Source organism: Euleptes europaea, chromosome 13 (genome assembly GCF_029931775.1).
Source record: "Euleptes europaea isolate rEulEur1 chromosome 13, rEulEur1.hap1, whole genome shotgun sequence".
NCBI lineage: Eukaryota > Metazoa > Chordata > Lepidosauria > Squamata > Sphaerodactylidae > Euleptes > Euleptes europaea.
This window is the reverse complement of record NC_079324.1, coordinates 6650472-6673509: the sequence shown is the minus strand read 5'-3', so window position 1 is coordinate 6673509 and position 23038 is coordinate 6650472.

The following is a 23038-nucleotide window of genomic DNA, read 5'->3' as shown; positions in this document are numbered from 1 at the left end:
GGCTTTGGGAGCTTTAGATTTTAAGCTTCACAAGTTACTTATGAAAAATGCAAGCTCTGGAAATGAAAAAAATCTTCTGAAGATTTAGTATTCTCTCTCTAGGCTCTTCTACTGCCACTGGATACTGATGCAAATTAAAAAAAATAATGCCAATAAATAAGCTTCTCACAAGATCTCTATTTTCTGTTTTGCATCACAGGCTCAAGTTTTCACTGCAAATGGCCCCTGACACAGAACTCTACCACGTTTTTCCCAGTCTGCATTTGGCAGCAACAAGCAGCATTCCAAATGCGGGGGGGGGGGGCGCTTCAGGGATTGGCCTGGTGCATAACTAATAATGCAAAAAAGTATACCTCTATGCTTAATTTACACAGTCACCAAAATCAGCATAGGAAGCCAAAAATTATATATATGATATGATCTATATCTCTAACAATGTCTACTCTACAATGTTTACATAAACATTTTTTCTGTTTATGTAAACATTGTAGAGTAGACATTGTTAGAGATATAGATCATATCATATATATAATTTTTTGCTTCCTATGCTGATTTTGGTGACTGGTGCATAACCAGGCAGACCCCCTCCCCATTTCTTAGGGGCATTTGGTTAACAGGATGGCAAAGGCTCCTCATACTTCATATAAGCCTAACAAAGGGAGAGGATTCTCAAGCATGGCCTGGATTTGGAAGGACCAGCTTCACTTAAGCACTTTAACAGGTGAGCACAGGGACAGCCGACTAATGGGCTGTGGACCGCAGCCAGACTCTCAACGCAATTTTATCCAGCCCAGGCAGTCTATGAAACTTTAATAAAGGTCTGATAAAACATTTACCTACAGTTGCCCTCTTAAGAAAATGGTTTCCAGAAGTTGTGAGGACTTTACTTACAAAACCCAAAACAATGAGAAAAATATTAATGCACAGCCTTGCCTGAGCACGTGACAAGAGCTTCTTTTACGGAGTCAAATCACTGATCCGTCTACCTGACGTTGTCTGCTTGCTCTTCTCCTGGCAATACCTCACCAAGATTTCAGGCAGAAGTCCTTTTCATCCCTGCAAGCAGAAACCATTTTTGGAGGTACCCGGGAATGAGCCCTAATGCTCATTTTTCAATGCCCCCTCTCCCACACACTCCATAACTGTGAAGGCCTGAATGCCCATTAACATGAAATTATTATGGTGCCTGACCACCATCTGCATCAAGAGAGGGATGGGAAGATGTGACATGTCAGAGGCCAGAAAAATTCAATACAGGCATCCTCACATGCTGCAGTGCATCTCCTCCCACATCCCCAGAGGCGCATTACTGATGTTCAGCACTTCCTTCACTCTGGTATATGCATTTCCATATACTGCAGTGCAAATCTGTTCCCATCCTCAAAGGTTTCTTGGCTTGCTACAAGCAACAGCATCCATCAGTGACCTACACAGAGTAGGCTGGGCCCTGGGTGAGCTTTGTGCATCAGAATCAATGCATGTCTGAAGTATGAAACAAATGCTCCATTTATTTTTCAAAAACAAAAAATCAAAACTTTCCCCTGTCTTTTTACCACATACAGACTTCACAATCCACATACGCTGCTGGCAAAATAGATTAAAGAAAACACCCTTTATCCAATCTTAAAATGAATACCTGTGAAAATGCTTATGAGGGTATATGAACACAGGTAAAATATTTTGTACATAAGACCCCTATGGTATGTGTAAGGGCAACACCCTATTAGATCAGGCAAGGCTCTAAAATATGGAAGCCAATGGCAACACAACAAAAGAACTGAAAAGTAGTGAATGCAACTGATTTTCCAAAAAAGGATCTAAAGGGGGCAAGCGAAACTGCAGTCCAGTTTGCCTGACTTCTATTCCTGGTATATTAGAGGAAACCATTATTAACACGGTTCTCAAACAAGATCCAACCACACACCCCACATAAACATACAGGCAGACAAATCAAAGTATGAGACTTCAAAATGCTATTTTTTAGGGAGGGTGACTGAAGAATTGAGCCAGACAAAGTTGCCAGTTCTGGAGCTGAAAACCAAACTAAAAAATCACCAGGTCCAGTATAACACCCAAGGGTTCTTAAGGAACGCGAAATTGTTGACCTTCTAACAATCATACACAGTGTCATTAAAATCACCCTCCCCACAAGAGCCAGGGTGGTGTAGTGGTTAAGAGCGATGGACTCTAATCTGGAGAACCGGGTTTGATTCCCCACTCATGTAGCCTGCTGGGTTATCTTGGGCCAATCACAGTTCTCTCAGAACTCTCTCAGCCCCACCTACCTCACAAGGTGCATGTTGTGAGGAGGGGAAGGGAAGGCAATTGTAAGCCGCTTTGAGACTCCTTAAAGGTAGAGAAAAGTGGGGTATAAAAGCCAACTCTTCTTCTTCTACCAAAGAACTGAAAAGTAACACATGCAACTGATTTTCCAAAAAAGGATCCAGAGGGGGCAAGCGAAACTGCAGTCCAGTTTGCCTGACTTCTATTCCTGGTATATTGGAGGAAACCATTATTAAAGGCAGAATTCGAAAGCATACAGAAGAAAAAGCCATGAAGCATCAACAGGGCTTCTGCTAAGAGTAAACCAGTAGACAAGACATACTTGGACTTCCAAAAAGCTTTCAAAAGTCCCTCATCAGAGGCTTCCAAGTCAACCAGACAGACCTCCTATGGTAACCAGTTAACTGAGAGGAACCAGTGGGCAGGGTAGTTCTCCCAGTAGAGGGAAGTAGCCAGTAGGATGAGTCTGTATTAGGGCCAGTGCCCCTACAAAGGCCCATCGGTTCTCTGGAATTGGGGGTGATCAGCAAAATGGCCAAGTTTTATGCACTTCCTTTCCTTCATTTATGGCCTGCCTTCTTCTCTGAGACTCAAGACAGATTACAGAAAAAGCAAAGCAATAAAAAGGCAATAAAACTGCCTTAAATGTTTCACCGACATTAAAGCTACAAACCTATTCCTTCTATAAAAATCCCCTCCTGAACACTTCCACGTTACATAAATTAAACAGGCAGGTGAATCATCGAATCATAAAGTTGGAAGGGGCAATGCAGGCCATCTAGTTCAACCCCAGCTTAACGCAGGAACATCCTAGAGCATCCCTGACAAGTGCTTGTCCAGCCTCTGCTTAAAGGCTGCCAGAGAGGGGGAGCTCACCACCATAGGCGTAAACTGGGGGGGGGGCTGAGGGGCCCCCCCGCCCCGGGCATCCAATGCCCACAATAGGGGCTCAGTTACAGCGGCAGCTGAAGCAGTCCTGTCCTAGCTTCCTATTGTATCATGTTACAATTTCCATTATTCTTTGGGGCATTGTTCCTGTTTGCTAGTATGTATTTGTGTGTTCATTAAGAATTATTAAGATCAGCAAACATATCTACATGCCTCCAGGTACCCCCCCCCAACCATATCAAACAGTCCATTGTCTATAGCCAAACCCTATGCTATAGTTGCATCTGCTCCAACCCCTCAGACAGAGATACTCACTTGAAGGAGCTACAGCGAGCATTTTTGCAACTACAACATCCTGCTGATATGGTAAAAAAAAGATGATTGGAAAGGCCAGAATGATACCCAGGCACCCAAGACAAACCCAAAGAAAATGACAATAGAACATCTTTTCAACCTGCTCATCAATGATCTGGAGTTGGGGGTGAACAGTGAGGTGGCCAAGTTTGCAGATGACACCAAATTAATTAGGGTGATTAAAACAAAATTGGACTCCAATTTTGTTCTTTGAAGAACTCCAAAAGAATCTCTTCAAACTGGAGGAATGGGCATTAAAATGGCCAACGAGATTCAATGTGAGCAAGTGTAAAGTGATACATATTGGGGCAAAAAATCCCAACTTCACATATACACTGATGGAATCTGTGCTGGCAACGACTGACCAAGAAAGGGATCTTGGGGTGGTAGTGGATCACTGGATGAAGATGTCAACCCAGGGTGCGGCTGCTGTAAAAAAGGCAAATTCCATGCTGGTCATAATTAGGCAAGGAATAGAGAATAAAACTGCTGCTATCATACTGCCATTGAACAAATCTATGGTGAGACCACACTTGGTAGACTGTGTACAGTTATGGTCACCACACCTAAAAAAGGATATTGCAGAGCTTGAGAAGGTACAGAAAATAGCAACCAACATGATCAGGGGGCTAGCGCAACTGCCCTATGAGGAGAGGTTAAAACATTTAGGGCTGTTTAGCTTGGAAAGAAGGTGGTTAAGGGGAGACATGAGAGAGGTCTATAAAATTATGCACGGTTTTGAAAGAGTGGACAGGAAGCTTTCCTCCCTCTCTCATAATACTAGAATGTAGGGTTATTTACTGAAGCTGGGGGAGTGAGAGATTCAAAACAGATAAAAGGAAGCATTTCTTCACACAACGCAGTTAAATTGGGGAATTCCCTGCCCCAGGATGTGGTGATGGCTGCCAACTTGGAAAGCTTTAAGAGGGGAGTGGACATGGTCATGGAGGAGAGGGGTATTAATGGCTACTAGTAAAAATGGATACTAGTCATGATGCATACCTATTCTCTCCAGGATCAGAGGAGCATGCCTATTATATCAGGTGCTTTGGAACATAGGCAGGATAATGCTGCTGCAGTTGTCTTGTTTGAAGGCTTCCTAAAAACACCTGGTTGGCCACTATGTGAACAGACTGCTAGACTTGATGGACCTTGGTCTGATCCAGCATGGCCTTTCTTACGTTTCTTATGTTCTTACCTTTGGTGGTCACATAATGCTCACAACTCAAACCAGTCCAACATATTATTAACAACCTACAAGCAAAGCTGGATTGTGACACTTCCCTCTTCAGAGATCTTCTAATGTGAAGCAAAAGCCAGGCCTCTATCCCCTTAACTGCCTTATTTCCAAATAAACAGCCCTAAGCGTTCCCCTTAACTGCCTTATTTCCAAGCTAAACAGCCCTAAGCGTTTTAACCGCTCCTTATAGGGCTGTTGCTCTAGCACCCTGATTATTTTGGTTGCTCTTTTCTGCACCTTCTCAAGCTCTGCAATATCCTTTTTTAGGTGTGGTGACCAGAATTGCACACAGTCTTCCAAGTGTGGTCTCACCATAGATTTGTACAAGGGCAGTATTATAGCAGCAGTTTTATTCTCTACTTCTTGTCTAATTATGGCCAGCATGGAATCTTCTGAGGAGTGAGGAGATCCTGGGACAAAAGCTGATGGATATGCAAAAAGCTTGTTGAGATTGGCTACATAATTCATGCTACAGTTACTGCTGCTTTTGTTTTTTGGTCATTTGGATACATTAAATACAGCTCTTCAAAAAAGTAATCTACAGTTCCATCAAGCAGAGCTTCTTCTTACTTCTGCATTAATCAAACCAATACATGCCAACTATTGGGGTGGGGAGGTGAAGGGAAATTGGGAAAGATAGGTGGAATATGGCAGGAGAGGATGCTTGTGGGAGCAGCAGAAGGGGTAACGGGATTAGGAGAACATGTGATTTTACTGTAATTTTTAAAATGTAAATAAACAGTTTGCAGTGTTAATTAAATGTTACAGTTGTATTTCAGCTGTCTGACGATCATTTGTTGAAGCCCCCAGCCCTCTAGTTTACCCATCAGAACATCATGGGGAACCTTGTCAAAAGCCTTACTGAAATCCAGGTAAACAACATCAACTGCATTCCCTCAATCCAGTAAGGTCGTCACTCGATCAAAGAAGGAAATAAGTTGTCTCCAGAGGCACAGCCAAACAGAATACCTCCATCCTCACACCTGTCAAGAAGGAAATGCTGAAGGTGGAATGGAACCAGACACTGATTAAGGAAAGTCCAGGTGCTTACCAGTCCTCCTCATCCTCCAGGAGAAAACCCTTTCATTTGAACGAGGGAAGCTGTTAAGAAGCCCTGCTGCTTTACGATGAAAAGCTCAGTGGCTGGCAAGGGAAATACTGACAGGCATCATGTTGGCAAACCCTGCCCTTCCTCAAGTCCTTTGCAATGCACAAAGGTTCCATGTCTCTCTCAAGGTAGAAAGTTGCCCTGGAGAGGTGGAAAGCAAGAACAGCTCAAGAATTAAGGGCATGAGGACAACCGCCTTAGCCTCCAAGATACACTAAAGCTCTTGCTGCCAGAACTGATAGATGAAGGCAGGATCCCTCTCCTTCTCCCCAACATCCAGGGAAGAGGAGTGATGGCCCTGAAGCACACTGTGAACAGAGATAATTCTGATGGACCCTTCATGGTCAGCAAGACCTTCTTGAGCTTGCAGGGTTACTTCCAGCACGGCAGCACTCTCCCGGAGGTAGCTGCATGGATGCCATCTTTGGGGGGGGGCAATATGGTAATTGTAATTAGAACAATCACAACAGCTTGCAAAAAAGAATGGACGCCACAAAGCTGGGAGGAGCGGAGCCCCCAGTTCACACAGATGTCACTCCCACATGAGCAAAGCCCCAATACAAGCTCAACATAAGCCCATATCTGAATCAGCCCTTAGAAAACAGTCATTCCTTGTAACAAGGAACTAATTGCATTATCAGAAGTTGCCGAGAAGTTTCACCTACCCTTTTTTATAGTGGCAGTCTGGCTTTTCCCTTTCCTTCTGCATAAAAATCAAAAGATCATGAAATAACATAGGCTTATGAATTTACAGATAAGAACCACCTACAAGAAAACATCTCAAGTTTGAAATCAATATATAATGCTTCAAATTTCCATCTAATTCAAAATGTGCTATGTCTAAAATAAGTTGAGATCTTCCAGAATACATTTAGAAAAATCATAGAATTGAGTGCTAGTACTTTCTACGCAGTGATTTTATAAACCAGCTGTAGTTATACAACCTTTCAGAAAATGCTTTTATGAACATTTTGGTGTATGAAGCATGATCTTAGTTATGATTTCCCCCAAGAGAAATCCAAGGAATCTTACATCTGCACACGCGTTATTCTTTTCGATCCCCCCCCCACACACACACCTTGAGAAACGAAAAATGCCTGCAAAAAAACTGTCGGCCTCCCTGCAGGAAGCAGGTCTCCTGCCTTTTGGACACAAATGCCAACCAGGAATCTCCAATCTGCAACTACAATAGGAGGCAAAAATACAAAGCCTTTCCTACACAGGTGAAGTGCTTACCAAGGCAGGGCAACTGTGCAGACAAGAACAACTGAGGACTCCCAGAGGTAACAAAACTCAAACATCAGGTCAGTTCATGGAGGAAGCGGGGAGGAAACGGGGAGCCACTAATAATGTCCATGGACAATATGAGCTCCATGGCCAACCAGTCAGCTCCATTCAGTCCTTCCCTGCAGGAGGAGTTTCATAGCCAGAAAAGAGGGCATCTCAAGCCGTGAATCAGATCCCAAGACAAAACGGCTAAGGGGATAGAACAGGCCCCTCCCAACACAACCAACCTCCCCACCACTAGAGCAGCCTACTTGGGGATGAGGCCGAACACGAAAACACCAATGGGAGCATATCTCCTCTATTCTTCTCCCTTCCCACAGCAGACAAGGTAGGGGCTCAGTTAAGATTTCTACCCTTCCCCAAAGACAGGCCCTCTCTCCAGATCAGCTCTGAGATACCAGAAGACTCCAGCAGTTGTCCTTCCCATCCCGGCCCTCCACACGTCCTCTCCCCCTACTCAAGGACAACACTGCATCCAGACAAGGAGGGCAAGAGGACCAAGGGAAGGTAGAAGGTGGGTAAGGCTCTGGCTGTCACCTCGCTCATGCCTCGGGGTGTCAAAAGGAGTCTCTGGAGGAAGATCCAGGAATGCTGTGGGTCCGGCTCTGGTACTTGGCTTGCAAAGCGGCAAACAGGCAATAAAAGCCGGCGCAAAAGCATCAGCAAAAATCAGGCTGTGGGAACCTCATGCAAAATGGTTCATATTGGGACTCTCTCAGGCTCAAGGCAGATCCATCAAGAGGGAAGGGCTGTGGCTCAGTGGTAGAACATCTGCTTGGCATGCAAAAGGTCCCAGGTTCAATCCCCAGCATCTCCAGTTAAAAGGATCAGGCAGTAGGTCACGTGAAAGACCTAAGACCCTAGAGAGCCACTGCCAGTCTTAGACAACACTGACACTGATGGACAGATGATCTGATTCAGTCTAAGGCAGCTTTATGCATGTGACTTGCCCTGATATCAAAGCCAGGTTAACAACGTTCCGCAAGACACAGGAGCGATGCTAATTTCTGTACTTCAGAACACGAACAATCTGCAAGGGGACCCTTAGGTAGCTCCCCTTGCAAAAGGTGTCTGGCCTCTCTCCCGTTCAGCAAACCCAGATTAGCCCCGCTAACCCTCCCAAGGGGACACAGAGCTGATCAGACCCCATGGAAGCCTGCCCCATCCATGCTCTGAAATTGGAAGGGACACAGCTGGCCTTCTCCAGAGCAGGGTCTGCATACACTTCAGGTTCATCAGGCTCTGCAGTTCAGCAGGACTGGCTAAAGCCCTGGCGAGGCTACTCTGGAGATTTAGCACTCTCGGAGGATGCTAAGAACACAAAACAATCACCCTTGGCTTTGACACATGCCTTTTGAACAAAGCCCTTCACATGCATTACCTCAAGCAATCCTCACAACCATCTCATAAAACTGGTCAGGTTGTGGGATATAGGCTACCTGGACATGAGAGGCAGCATCACCCAGCGAGCCTGCGGCAAAGGCAAGCCGCAACCAGGGCCTTCTTGACTCACATCACTAGCCAAAACACTCCAGATAATTAAGCACCAGTTTCTACAAAGCCTCGCTGTGGTGCCAGGATCTTTCCAGTGTCCAGCCTCTACACCAGCCCCCAGAGCCTCTGGAAACAGAGCCTCCTTCATCGGAGGGAACTACCTTGAGCGCCAAAGGCAATAACTTTGTGTGGGCTTCCAGCATTCCCTGAAAGACAGATGCTACCCGAGACAAAGAGCCAGTTTACATATTACTCAAAATCAGGAGGTAAAATTTGGCACTGTGCTGCTTCAGTCTGCAGGTGGAGAAATCCTTTTCAAACACTCCCGTGCATAGCTGCCTGCAGGTAGAAGCCATGTAGCATGTCAGGGAAAAGGTTACAGATTTGCAGAAATGCAAAGTTATTCTTACATGTGTTGTACCCAGTAAAGAGTTAACATTTGCAAAGGCTCTCTTGGACAAAACTTGAATATATGGCCAGAATGAGGATGACTTGCAGGACCTTACCCTGAAGTTTTTCAAAGGTAACACAAGAATAAGTTCATAGAGATTTTACAGTGCACAGAAGTAGGATTAGGCTTCTATCTTAAATATGTAGAGACCAAGAGCTCCCACGATGGCATCCATCCCAAATCCCCCAATAAGTGCCACACTCAAAGCAAACAGGAGCTGAAAACCACCTTTTGAAAATCTGGTTGCATTGAGGATGGAAGATTCCTTTTGAAATCTCTGGCACCTCATATATAGTTCCCTTACTGATGAAAACAAGTACCAGAAGGGATTGGACTATTTCTCAACCGTTGCTTCAGTCACATTGTCTAAAATCATGAATGGGCTGAAAATTGCAATTACTAATCAGCAATGGAATCCTGATTGCTTCGCAGACTCTAATTTACTGCTGCAACCCCCTCACCTGAAGTGCAAACCCAAACTCCACCATCAACTTCATGGGCATTAGAAAGGCCCTCCCTGAACTGTATGGAACCTCCCCCCCCCCCACCCTTTGGTTCTTCCATTTCTCTGCTGTTTCTGAAATTCTGTCTGAGGGACATTTTGGAACAAGACGTGTCCAACCAGCCTTCGGAAGGAAGAAGCAGAGAAAGAAACCTCGGAAGAATTTCACAACTAGAGGTTTTTGGATATCGCATCTGCCCAAGTAAAAGCGAAGAAGTACGTTCTACAAAGAAGATGGAGACAGTCTTCGTTTTCATTACCATCTTCATTCCAAATTGTATTTCAGGAGATTTTTGTAAGAAAGGGTGGGGTCAAATATATGCAGCTTGCACTAAAGCAAAAAAATGTTTAAAAAATCACAATCAAAACTTGAAAACATTTGCATCTTTTATTCTGGATTTTTCTAGGGAAAAGATCCACTTACACTTCTATTCAACTTGATCTGTAGCTGTAAAGCAAAATATAGCACCAAATATTTACAGATACAGTAGATCGTTTTTGTGAATGTTCTAAAACCCCAGCATGGACGATGAAGGGGCACAAGGGGCCACCAGAGGGAAAGATCTTTGCAGAGAACGCTAAGAAATCAACAGTGGAGCAAGGATGCTTTTCTATTCTGTTCTCATTTTGGTTGTACAAAGTACACTTGAACTCTGCCTTTATTTCCAGCTAGATGCACATAAGCATACTGCACAACAGCTTTGACCAGCAAGTGGGAGGGGGGCAATACTAGTTGGAGCTTTGGGGATAATTATTCACTGGAACTGCCGGTGCAAACAAGGAGCCCAAAATATGTGTGGCCTCCTATGGCCCTCTGCCATTTTCAAAGCAAATAATCTAGACATGGATCAGTGGGAATTACTATCTCTGTTAATCGTTGAGAACATTTTTGCGCCTGTGTTACAATATCCATCTTATCACCTTCTGATCTCTCCTTTGCCCAATCCCTCACCCAATTCTGATGTGTGTGTGTGTATATATATATATATATTTACTTAAACACACAGAGAGAGGATTTGGGTTGTAAGATTCTTATACTGTCAAGAGAGATTTAAAATGTGCACATTCGATGTATTCCCTCCCAGAACTGAAACAAAGCACCAGTGCAGAGCAGATTTATTCACTGAACAGGTTGATTTAACAGACACGGGCAACGTCAAATCCTGCTCTCGCGCTTACATAATTGTTGACTATTTAACCAGTCTGCAATTTGGTCAAATATTTGGTTTTTTTAAAGAACAGCTTACTAATTATTGCACCTCCTGCGGTGGTGTCTCCATACAATAAAACAGCTGAAAGGGAAAAATGGATCTTCAACCTTTATACTGATATTCACTACAGACTGTGCATGTTGTATAGACACGTATTTTCCACGCAACACAAATCAGACCGCATGTTTGAGCCTCATTAGAACCCTGATGGGTCCTCATTCTCACCTCTTTGCCTGTCCCAGCCACCGGCAGATGGGCTCAGATATCACAGTTCTCTGACTGCCATTGAATCACTTGCTGTGATGTCACAGAAGGTTCACTATCACGTTAAGAGCCTTCAAACTGGAATGCCAACTTCCTTAAACCAAAGAGCATCACTACTTCCTGTCAGCCAGCATTTCTCAAACTGGGATCCAGAGGCCCCTGTGGGTCTTTGAATCCACAGGCCTGTTGTGGGGGGGGGGGGGCACAGCCTTCTGGCGCCACCCAGTTAAAGCGAAAAGAGAGCCCTCTCAGATTTTCTAGGAATGGCGGAAGGGGCCACAACTTGCTTCCCTTTCTTCCAAAGGGAGGAAGGGCACCGAGCTGCCTCCACCTGCGGTCACCTCGGATCACCAGCTGCAAATGGGCTGAGTGGTTTTTGGGAACCAACAGCTTATCTCAAACAATTCTAATTCGTCAAGTGGCGAACAATCAGAGCTATTTCTGGTATAAAGCTGAACTGGTTTTCACTCTATTTTCCAGTGCAAAGGATGGCATTTTAAAAAATTGCATACCAGAAGAGCAGGTTCTGTGCTGGTCTTTTTTCTAATACTATGAGTACTCTGACACCCTCCCCCCCACCACACACACCCAGTTCCTGCCCTCTTTGATGCAAAGTCCCTTCCAATCAAGGGGTGAGATTGACCAGAACTGGGTTTAGGCCAGGGCCTTTTGAACAGTGGTGGTGCTGCTGGATCAATTACCTTCCCAAACTCGACCTTCTGAGGCCCACGTACAGAAAAGGCAAATATTTTGCTTAATCATGCCTTTCTAGCATAGTTCCTGAGGGCCTCGGGGTATTGTTTCAAGGTCCCAAAAGGACAGAAGTCTCTACAGAGAACAGGCGGTTTGCCACGCGTGCCCTGAAAAGGGCCGGCCCAGCGCATGGTGAGTGGGCAACACTGATGGAGAAAGGGGAGGGGGGTCCTTAGAAATTTTTAAATTCAAAACGGGGGTGCCAGGGCTGCTCATGTCTGAAAGGCTTTGGATGAGATACAGTCAGAGGACACTTGCTGAGCCTGATATTGATTTAAGTTGTCCTTTGCCATGCTTTCAACAGAAAAGTGGGAGATAAGGATTCTAAAAAACAAAAAATGTATACATTTTACATGTAAACAAGGGTGTCCCCAGCACTGGATAGGGAGGTCTAAACCAGCACAAGGAATAAGCCCAACATCCCTGTTCCACAGACAGATGTCTCTGCCACTGTTGCCGGGGTGGGTGCCGCTTCACTGGATAATGGGGCACCTCGACAAACCTCAGTAACTAGGATGTTGATAGTGGAGAAGTGCTTGTAGGGAGAACCAAGGTGTCTGTGTGTGTGGGGGGGGGAAAGGAATGAATGAGATGAAAATACAGATAGGTGCTAGGTCCATGCAGATCCCCTAGTTAGGAAACAAAAAGAACTGGCCCCAGACTTTGGAGGAGAAATTCTCCCTCTGAACATGCAATCCATGCCATAAGCACACAGGCCCATCAAGACACGCCAAAGACACTGACCCTTCGTGGCAATCACAAGCCCCACCAGAGGGCCTTGAATACTCGGGAATCACATCAGCTGCAATTAGCCCAGCGCCCTGCATGAAACAGGACCGGGGTGGGTGGGTGGGTGGGTGCGAGTTTTGAAGTCAGCTCTTCACACTCACACAGATAAAACGTTACACTTTGCAAACCAAACACGTGCTTGAGTGACACCTGTCCGTGTACGAGCAGCTGAGAAATCAAAGCACCAAGCTCAAACCCCCCCAAGGCCGGCCCGCCTCCCAACCGCTCCCCAGGCCGAAGGGCCCCTTCTGTTCAGGGCCACGTTAACCCACTCGGGCAGAGTCGCCGACCCTCGGCCCGGTGGGATCCCGGGGGACCGTTCCGCGAGGGCGTGACAGGTCACAAGTGCTGGGGGGGGGTCTTTCTGCAGTTTGTGGCCCCCCCGCAGCAAAACCACAACCGAAGTTCTTCGCGGTGTTCTCCCGCCAGGATGGGCGAGAGGGGCCCCGCGGGAGCGGCCTCCCTCCCTTCGCCTGCCGGGATCGGGCGCAGCGCTGCGCGGCTCCAGCTTGCCAAGGCCAAGCCTCCCCTCCCCCCCCAGCCCCGGCATTCCTGGGCAGGCCCCGTGCAGCACGCGGCACCCCTGCCCCACCACGCCGGGCGAAGGAGGCCGCCAGGGCCGCGGGCTGCCGGCAAGTTTCCGCCGGCGGCACCGGCAGCCGGGGCCTCAGCCCCTCGCCCAGCCCGCAGCTGCCAGCCTGCCTGCCAGCCTGCCGCCGCCGCATCTCCTTCGCCGCGCCTCGCTCCCCTCCCGGGGGACCCGGCATTAAAATCGCGGCTAATTAACGACGGTCACCTCCGGCCCCGGCACGCCGCAGCCCAGCCCAGCCGAGCCCGGCCGCCCTCCCGAACAAAAGGGGGGGCGGCTCTGCGGGAGGGCGCCTGCCCAGCTGCGCCCCCTCCCCCGCAGCCCCCCCCCTTCTGCGAGAGAGCCGAGGGGCCCCGCCGCCCTTCCCCGGCCGCCCCCCCCCCGGCTCCCCCCCCTCCGCAAAGGGGCTCCGCGGGATGAGGGCGCCCCGCTGCCTCCGCAGCTCCCCGCCAGCCGCCTGCAGCTGCCCGCCTCGCACAAAGGAAGGGCCGCCCCGCCGCCCGCCCAGCTTACCTCGAGCGCGGGAGGCCGGCCTGGCTGGCTGGCTGGCTGGCTGGCGGCCGGGGGATGCTGCGGCTGCGGATGCTGCTGCGGATGCTGCTGGTGCTGCTGATGCTGCTGCTGGCGGTACTGCAGTGTCGGGGGCTGCTGCTGCTGCCCTCGCGGAGCCCGGCGCTCCCGCGCGCGCAGGTGGACGGCCGCGCCTGCCGCGGGGCGGGCGGGGAGAGCGGAGGCGGGCGAGGCGAGGCGGGCGAGGCTGGAGCCCGGGCAGCGCCGGCCGCTCCTCTGGCAGGAGGCGCCCCGCAGCCGCGCTCCGGCCCTGCGCAGCCCCGGCGCGCCGCCGCCGCCGCCTCTTCCTCCTCCTCCTCCTCCTGGCCGCCGCCGCCCAGGTTGCCTTCGCCCATCCAGAAGGTGCCTACCGCGCTCCCGCCGCCCTCGCTGCCATTGTTGCCTGGCTCGCCTTCGCCCGCCCCAGCAGGGCCGCTCGCGCTTCCTCGCCCCCCCCTCCCTCCGAGGAAGAGAGGCGCGCGCGCGCGCGACAGAGAGCGAGCCCCCACGCGCGGGCACCGGGCCTATAAAGGGCGCGCAACCCCCGGCGCTCGGGCGGCGCGCGTGGAGGCGGCTTCGGCGCGGAGGAGCGGGGGGCGCGCGCGCCCCCGGCCCCAGAAACAGCGGCATTTTCCAGGCGGGAGGGAGCAGGAAGGAGCCCCCCCCCCCACGCGCGCGCGCCCCCGCCCCCGGCTCAGCAAGCCCACGTCAGTGGCCTGGACCATTAAGGGCCCCTTCCAGGCCGCTCAAGGCCCTTCCTTGCCTCCGCCAACCTTTACAACAGCCCTGCGAGGTCGGTCAGGGTTGTCTCCAAAGGAGGGGGAGGGAAAGCGGAGATTGGCTCGCCTAAGGTCAGGGAGGAAGGAAGGGGCAGAGGCAAGGGTGGGGCTGCACGCTTGCCACGAAGGAATCCCTGTGAAATAAAGCAAGGTTGACTTGAGAGTCCGCGTGCCTTGGATCAGCACTCTTAGCTACCCTCAACTCATAGTACAAGGTATTTGCAAGTTGCTTGCATGCCCCCAACATTAATAAACTTGCTAAAATCTATTTCAGCCGCTCATAACAAAAACATAAATTTTGAGGAGATAAAAAAGATAAAAAGTAGATTAGAGGAATTTACTGCATGGAGAGAGAGAGAGAGAGAGAGAAACATTCCTCCGAACAAACAGATTTCTTAATTTCCCCCATACTTCACCACCACACAAAGTACATTTGAACATGTGAAACTGGCTTTTACTGAGTCAGACCATCAGGGTCACCATTGTCTACTCAGACTGGCAGCTGCTCTCCAGGGTCACAGGCAGAGAAATGTCTTTCATATCACCTACAGCCTGATTCTTTTTACCTGGAGATGCCAGGGATTGAAACTGAGACCTTCTGCATGTCAAGCACATGCTCTGCCATGGAACCACAGACCCTCCAAATTTCCATAACACAGGCATATACCGCATCATCTCAGCACACATAGAACTTCAGCCTGGCCTTTGGGCCAGAAAAAGCAGGGTAAAAGTGTAAATAAATAAATATCCACAAGCTGCCAAGTTGAATTCACTCCACAAGGGGATTTAACCCCTAGAATTCCCATTAACGAAGGGGTGAAAAAGGGTTGCACTTTAGCCCCTTTTTTATTCAACCTGTTCATAAATGACCTTGCCCCATTTCTACAGGTCCAAGAGGGGCATAGTCCGAGATTGGGGAAGGGGCATGTGCCGCTGCTCCTACATGCGGATAATGCGGTGGTACTCTCACACAAGTATGTTTAAAACGGCTACTGCTATGTTTTCTGGAGTACTGTAAGAATAACAAACTAACACTAAACTTTGAGAAATCCAAGATTTTGGTCTTTGCAAAGTCATGGAGACCACATAAATGGGTGCTCAATGGCACCCATTAACTCAATGCCTGGATACTTAATTCTTAAGTATCCAGACATCATTTCTAATGACCTTACATCCTGGCTCTATTCACTGTACACTCTTAATCCAATCTTGAGCAATCAAGCCTTTGTCACTGGCAATGACCAGCCATTCCCAGACATTGCCAGGCATAGCCTCCAGCTACATTTAGGGGTATAAGTATAGCCCCATTGGCCACATGTTCTGCCAAGGCAGAGGTTCTTTAAGATTTGGAGGCAATGAAAATACTAGTAGGTGGAGAAAAGGCAATGCTTTACATTCCACAATACACAGTAACACAAAGTAATAACACTTTACATGAGTCTCTCTCTCTCTCCTCCTTGGCTGCAGGGGCTCCGTGTGCAGCATCCAGAGAGATCCCAGAATCAACAGTCCAGTTACACAGCATCCAGCCTGATCTGTGTAGAAGCCCATTGTTCGTCTCCTTCTTGGGTTTTTCACTCCAGCCAGGTACTTTGGGTTGACTTAGGACACCTGGCCCACAGCCCTGCCTTCCTAATCATGCACACCAGCTGCTACATGAATCAGCATAGACTGCCTAATCAACTAGTGGAGTACATTTGGCAACCCAACACACTACAAAAACAAACTAAACTAACATTCATTATAGGGAATATGGAGGAATATGTGACATGTCAACCTAGAACTCCTCGTACAATATTCTTCCGCATATTGCCACTACACCACAGTAAAATTGCTACCACTTTCCTGGATCCAAAGTGTGAGCCACGATACTTGCGTGTATCGTTTTCCTTGCCAGTAGTGCTGGTTGCTACTTGCTTTCTTGCAGCTGCCTCTATCTGAGATCTCGCTCTTCAGGAAGGTAACTATAACCCCCCAGGACCTTTTTATCCTTCTGACCACCCCCTCAAACCTTTGTTTTCTTAGCTCTGTATGTGTTGGGAATTTTGTGTGTATGTGCAAACTAATTTGACTGTTTTTAATAAAATCCATACAATTCATAAAACGCTTCTTTATTGGGAATTTTTCCATTGGTGCGCTCATCTGCTGTATAAATTGGTTTAAAAGATCCCCATGCCAGCCTCTTGCAAAGCCCTATCAGTCTCCAGCTAATTTCCCCCAATAAAAGTAGACCCCTGTGCTTGGCATAACAGTTGGACACCAGCTCCTGTATGCAATAGAATATTCAACAACCTTGTTAGCTTCTTTTAGGATACATTTCTCAACCTCAAGTCTGAATGTCAGAATAAAACTCTAAAAAATGCTTCAGTCTATATATGCAAAATCAATGTATTGTCCCCAATCTCATCAGATTTTTGGAAGCTAAGCAGGGTCAGCCCTAGTTATTACTGTGATAGGAGACCAGCAAGGAATTTCAGGGTTGCTATGAAGAGGCAGGCAATGGCAAACCACCTCTGGTAGTCTCTTGCTTTGAAAACTCTATGGGGTCACTATAAGTAGGCTGTGACTTGACAGCACTTTCGCCAGCACCAGTGATCTTATGCACCAAGGAGGGGGTCTGCTGAGCTGTCAGACTGTTTAGCCAAATGACAGTGTGAGGAAAACTCAGATGTGGCCATTCAGCATGTTAAATCAACAGCCTGCCATTTATTTATGTATTTATTAGATTTTTTAACCCACCTTTTCCTGAACAAGATCGGGCTCAGGACGGCTTACATCTGAGCACAATAACCTTCAATTAAAATACAAAGTTCAAATGGCATATCACTAAAAATTCCATTATCGGTACTGGTACATTGCAGCCAGGTGGAAAAGGCAGAAGCAGGCAGATGTAAGGGAGGGAGGCCAGCCATAATGAACCGTCACTGCCCTCAACCATAGGCCTGGTGGAACATCTCTGTCTTGCAGGCCCTGCGGAACTGAGTTAAGTCCTGCAGGACCCAGCTCTCATTCGACAGAGAGTTCCACCAAGCTGGAGCCAGAGCCAAAAAGGATCTGCCCCTGGTCGAGGACAGCTGGATACTTCTTGGGCCGGGAACCACTAACAAGTTGCTGCTAGATGAGTGTAACACTCTGTGAGGGCTGTAACAGCAGAGGTGGTCCCGTAGGTATGAAGGTCCCAGACCATTTAGAACAGGGGTGTCAAACTCAATTGTGACGAGGGCCGGATATGGCATACATGTCACTCGGTCGGGCCGGTCCATGCCTTGCCAGCCCATATCAGGAATGGGGGAGGGTGGCTGCCTCGGCTGGCTCGCAGGCCAGATAAGAACTCTCAAGGGGCCGGATGTGGCCCCCGGACCTTATGTTTGACACCCCTTAGAGCTTTGATGGTCAATACCAGAACCTTAAACCTGATACGGCACTCAACCTGGAGCCAGTGCAGCTGGTGGAGCACAGGTTGAATATGTGCTTACCATGGGGTCCCTGTAAGGACCCTTGCTGTTGCATTCTGGACCAGTTAAAGTTTCCAGAGCAGCCTTCAAGGTAGCTCTGCATAGAGCAAGTTGCAGTTATCTAGGCTAGAGGTGACCGTTGCATGGATCACTGTAGCTAGGTTAGGGCGAAACAGGTAGGGCATCAGCTGTTTAGCCTGGTGGAGGTGGAAACATGCCATCCTGGCTACATTCGTGACCTGCGCCTCCATCGAAAGGTGTCCAATGTCACACCCAGACTCTTAATGGTCGGTGCAGGTGTTAATTGCACCCCATCAAGAGTTGGGAGCAAACGCCCCGTGTCTGCCCTCCACCGAGCCACAGGACCTCTGTCTTTGATGGATTTAGTTTCAGCCAACTTTGTTTCAACCATTTCGCCATGGCCTCCAGACACCTGGCTAAAATATCTGAGACAGTATCAAGTTGACTGTCCATCAACAGATATAGCTGGGTGTCGTCAGTACACTGGTGACAACCCAGCCCAAAACTCCAGACTAGCTGGGCAAAGGAGCACATGTACAGTGAGGGGAAAAAAATATTTGATCCCCTGCTAAATTTGCCTGTTTGCCCTCTGACAAAGAAATGACCAGTCCATAATTTTAATGGTAGGTTTATTGTAGCTGTGAGAGACAGAATAACAACAGGAAAAACCCCAGAAACCCAGAAGACAAAAGTCAGAGATTAATGTGCATTATAATGAGTGAAATAAGTATTTGATCCCCTATCAACCAGCCGGGTTAGGGTTAGGGTTCTGCTGTGGACAGAAGCAATCAATCCATCAGATTCCAAACTAGCCACCATGACCAAAACCAAAGAGCTGTCCAAGGATGTCAGGGACAAGATTGCAGACCTGCACAAGGCTGGACTGGACTACAAGACTATTGCCAAGCAGCTTGGTGAGAAGGTGACAACCCTAACCCTGTCAACCTCCCTCGGTCTGGGGCTCCATGCAAGATCTCATCTCGTGGAGTTGCAATGATCATGAGAACGGTGATGAAGCAGCCCAGAACTACACGGGGGGAACTTGTCAATGATCTCGGGGCAGCTGGGACCATAGTCACCATGAAAACAGTTGGTAACACACTACACCGTGAAGGACTGAGATCTTGCAGAGCCCGCAAGGTCCCCTTGCTCAAGACAGCACATGTACAGGCCAGTCTGCAGTTTGCCAACACACATCTGAATGACCCAGAGGAGAACTGGGTGAAAGTGTTGTGGTCAGATGAGACCAAAATCGAGCTCTTTGGCATCAACTCAACTCGCCGTGTTTGGAGGAGGAGGAATGCTGCCTACGACCCCAAGAACACCATCCCCACCGTCAAACATGGAGGGGGACATATTATGCTTTGCGGGTGTTTTTCTGCTAAGGGGACAGGACACCTTCACCGCATCGAAGGGACGATGGACGGGACCGTGTATCGTCAAATCTTGGGTGAGCACCTCCTTCCCTCAGCCAGGGCATTGAAAATGGGTCGAGGATCGGTATTCCAGCATGACAATGACCCAAAACACAAGGCCAAGGCAACAAAGGAGTGGCTCAAGAAGAAGCACGTTAAGGTCCTGGAGTGGCCTAGCCAGTCTCCAGACCTTAATCCCATCGAAAATCTGTGGAGGGAGTTGAAGGTTCGAGTAGCTACACATTAGCCTCGAAATCTTACTGACTTGGAGAGGATCTGCAAAGAGGAGTGGGACAAAATACCTCCTGAGATGTGTGCAAACCTGGTGGCCACCTACAAGAAACGTCTGACCTCTGTAATTGCCAACAAGGGTTTTGCCACCAAGTACTAAGTCATCTTTTGCAAAGGGATCAAATACTTATTTCACTCATTATAATGCACATCAATCTCTGACTTTTGTCTTCTGGGTTTCTGGGGGTTTTCCTGTTGTTATTCTGTCTCTCACAGCTACAATAAACCTACCATTAAAATGATGGACTGGTCATTTCTTCGTCAGAGGGCAAACGGGCAAATTCAGCAGGGGATCAAATATTTTTTCCCCTCACTGTAGATGTTAAACTTTCCTTTCCTTTCCCTTTCCCTTGCCTTTTATCCCTTAGAAGCTCCTTGATCAATTGATCTTGAGCAGCATATATCTAGTGTTGGAGGGATATAAGGACTGAAACAAATCTTGCCACTGACAATGTAGCCTTGGGGTCCCTATCACTTAGTAAAAAAGGCATTATGTCAGTCACAGAGGCATTGGATTTGTATATTAAAAGGGGGGAAATATAGTGCGATCGAAGTTCCTCGTAAAAGCGGCATTCCAAAAGGGCATGGGCTAATGAGTCAATAGAGCCAGAAGCGCAAGGGCAGATCCTGTCTGAGTATGGTATATTCAGAATTCTGCCCTGCATTACCATAGAAGGGTTAGCATTCAATCTAGCCAAGCAAAAAGCTCTACAGAGACGAGGAGTTGTTAGATAGTATGTATGTATAGGCAGGCAGACCACGTGGAGGGGGTATATAGATGTTAAACAACGTTGGGGAGAGAATTGCCCCTTGGGGGATCCCACAAACCAATATCTTGATGAAATTCTCTCCCCAAGCGCTACCCTCTGTCCACAATCTCAGAGAAATGAGAGCAGCCATTGAAGGGCTGTCCCACGTATCTCAACACTGGCAGGGCTGTGGGTCAACGGGTCATAATCAACCGTGCCTGCGGAGAACTTCTGTGAGGGTGACCAATACCATCTCCGTTCCATGGCCAGGCCAGAAGCCAGACTGAAATGGGTCCAGAGCTGATGTGTCTTCCAGGAAAGGCTGGAGCTGCTCTGCTACCGCCCTCTCAACTACCTTACCCAGGAATGACAAGTTGGACAGTGGGTGGTAGTTGGCAGGATCATTAGGATCCAATGATGCTTTTTTTTTTTTTAGAGTGGTCTCTCCACTGTTTCCTTAAGTCTCTCCCGAAAGACCCCTGTACTTAGGGACAGATCGATAATGTCCATCGGGGAGCCGAACCACATCACCGCCGGCCTTAGCCAGCCATTAAGGGCACGGATCTAAGGAGCAAGTGGTGGAATTCACAGCACCCAGGATCTTGTCAACATCGGTCCAGGGAAGTGGGCTGAATTTTCAATACTGGACCAGAAGACAACCAAGGGGCCTCCAGTTCACTGACTGAATCAACATTGGTGGGGAGATCCTGGCAGAACGACAAAAAATTATCTGCAAAATAGGTTGCAAACACCTCACAGCTAGTAGCCGAATTAGTAAAATTTTGGGATCCCTCAGAGAGCAATGTAAGAGACCTAATAACTCTAAACAATTGTGCTAGGCGGGAGCTAGCAGATGCAATGGAAGTCCCTAGTAATTCCATAAATCCGCTCGCCACCTAAACAGGGAGGGGCTGGAAAGCCTAGCCACTCCAGTCCTTCAAGGCAAAGTGGTCTGACCACAACACACTATCAATTGACATCAGACCCACATCTATCCCCATCTATCAAAGATCAGATCTAGCATGTGGCCTGCCTGATTTGTGTGACCTGATACAGTCTGGGAGAGACTCAGTGTCGCCATGGAAGAAACTAGATCCACAGCCTGAGATGATGAGGCCACATTGGCATGGGTGTTGAAGTCCCCGAGGACTATTAGCCTGAGAAACTCCAAGGCCCAACCTGATACTGCCTCCAACAGGCCCAACAGGATATCTGCTGGTGCGCTAGGCGACCAGGACACCAGCCAGTTAGCCAAACTCTCCTCAGTGTCCCACACCAGACCAACACTGTCTATGCTGGATAACTTTGGGACGGGGAGTGCCCTGAAGGAGAAAGGCTCAGTGGTAGAGCATCTGCTTGGCATGCAGAAGGTCCCAAGTTCAATCTCCAGCATCTCCAGTTAAAGGGACTAGGCAGGTAGGTGATGTGAAAGACCCCTGCCTGAGACCCTGGAGAGCCACTGCCAGTCTGAGCAGACAATACTGATGTGAGGGTCTCTGTCTTTGTGTCTCTGCTTTCCATCACCTGCGGTGTTATCAGTGAACTCGTAAAAGCAGTTCACACCTTCTGGTCTCAGGCGCCAGGCCTGATGGCCCATGTATCTTCCCCCCCGCTGTTCTTCCTGCCAGTACTCCCTCAGGCCGGTGCGGCCTTGGAAGTGTGATAGCCGCACCAGACTTCCTGGGATCCGTCTGATGTTTTGTATTATGCCAAGCTTGTAACTTCCCATAACAATAAGTGTGAACCCCAGTGCCCCAGTGCCCTGGAGTCAATATATTCTGTAAACCCGTATAGCCCCTCACTTGCAACTTTCTACCTGTGCCTGTCTCATCTCCTGAAGGCTTCAATAAATCTATTGTTTCTGTATCAACGTCTGAGCAACTGATTTGGAGAAGCAAACTCAGAGAGGGGGATCTCTCACATTAAGTTGCAAGTCCTTGCCTCTCGGACTGCAGCTGTACCGCTTTGGACAGAATGTCAGCCGACGAGGACACCACCCCTAACCCCGATGCCCCCAAGGAACCGGACGAGCCGGAGAAGCCGGACCCGAAGGAGGAGGGAGCCAAGCCAAAGAAACCGGAGGGTCGCGCACCCGACCAAGATCGGGACGGACGTCCCCGGGGGCTTACTTATTGGCTGGACTCTCCCAAGGGCTGGTCGCTCTCGCGGACTGCGGCGAAGGATCGCCGGTTGGCCTTCCCCAGCACGGGACTCGAAGGGGACCCGGCCCGCAAAGAGGCCCTCATGGAGGAAGAACGAAAGCAGTGGCAGGAAGACCGCCGGGCTATGCAGGAGCAGATGGAGATCATGCAACGCGTAATGGGTGAGATGGCCACGACCCTAGATGCGCTGAAGTTGCAACCTCCAGCCGGTGCTCCCCCAGACGGGGCGCCGGTAGTTCCGCCCGCAACCCCTGCCCCCCCGGCCCGTCGGGACCTGAAAGTCACGTATGACGGGTCGGGAGACCAGTTGACCTTTTTTATGGTCCAAGTAGACATTTTTATGCGGGAACAAGGCCGAACCTTCGTTTCTGAGGAGTCCCGGGTGCAGTACGTGGCTTCCTTAC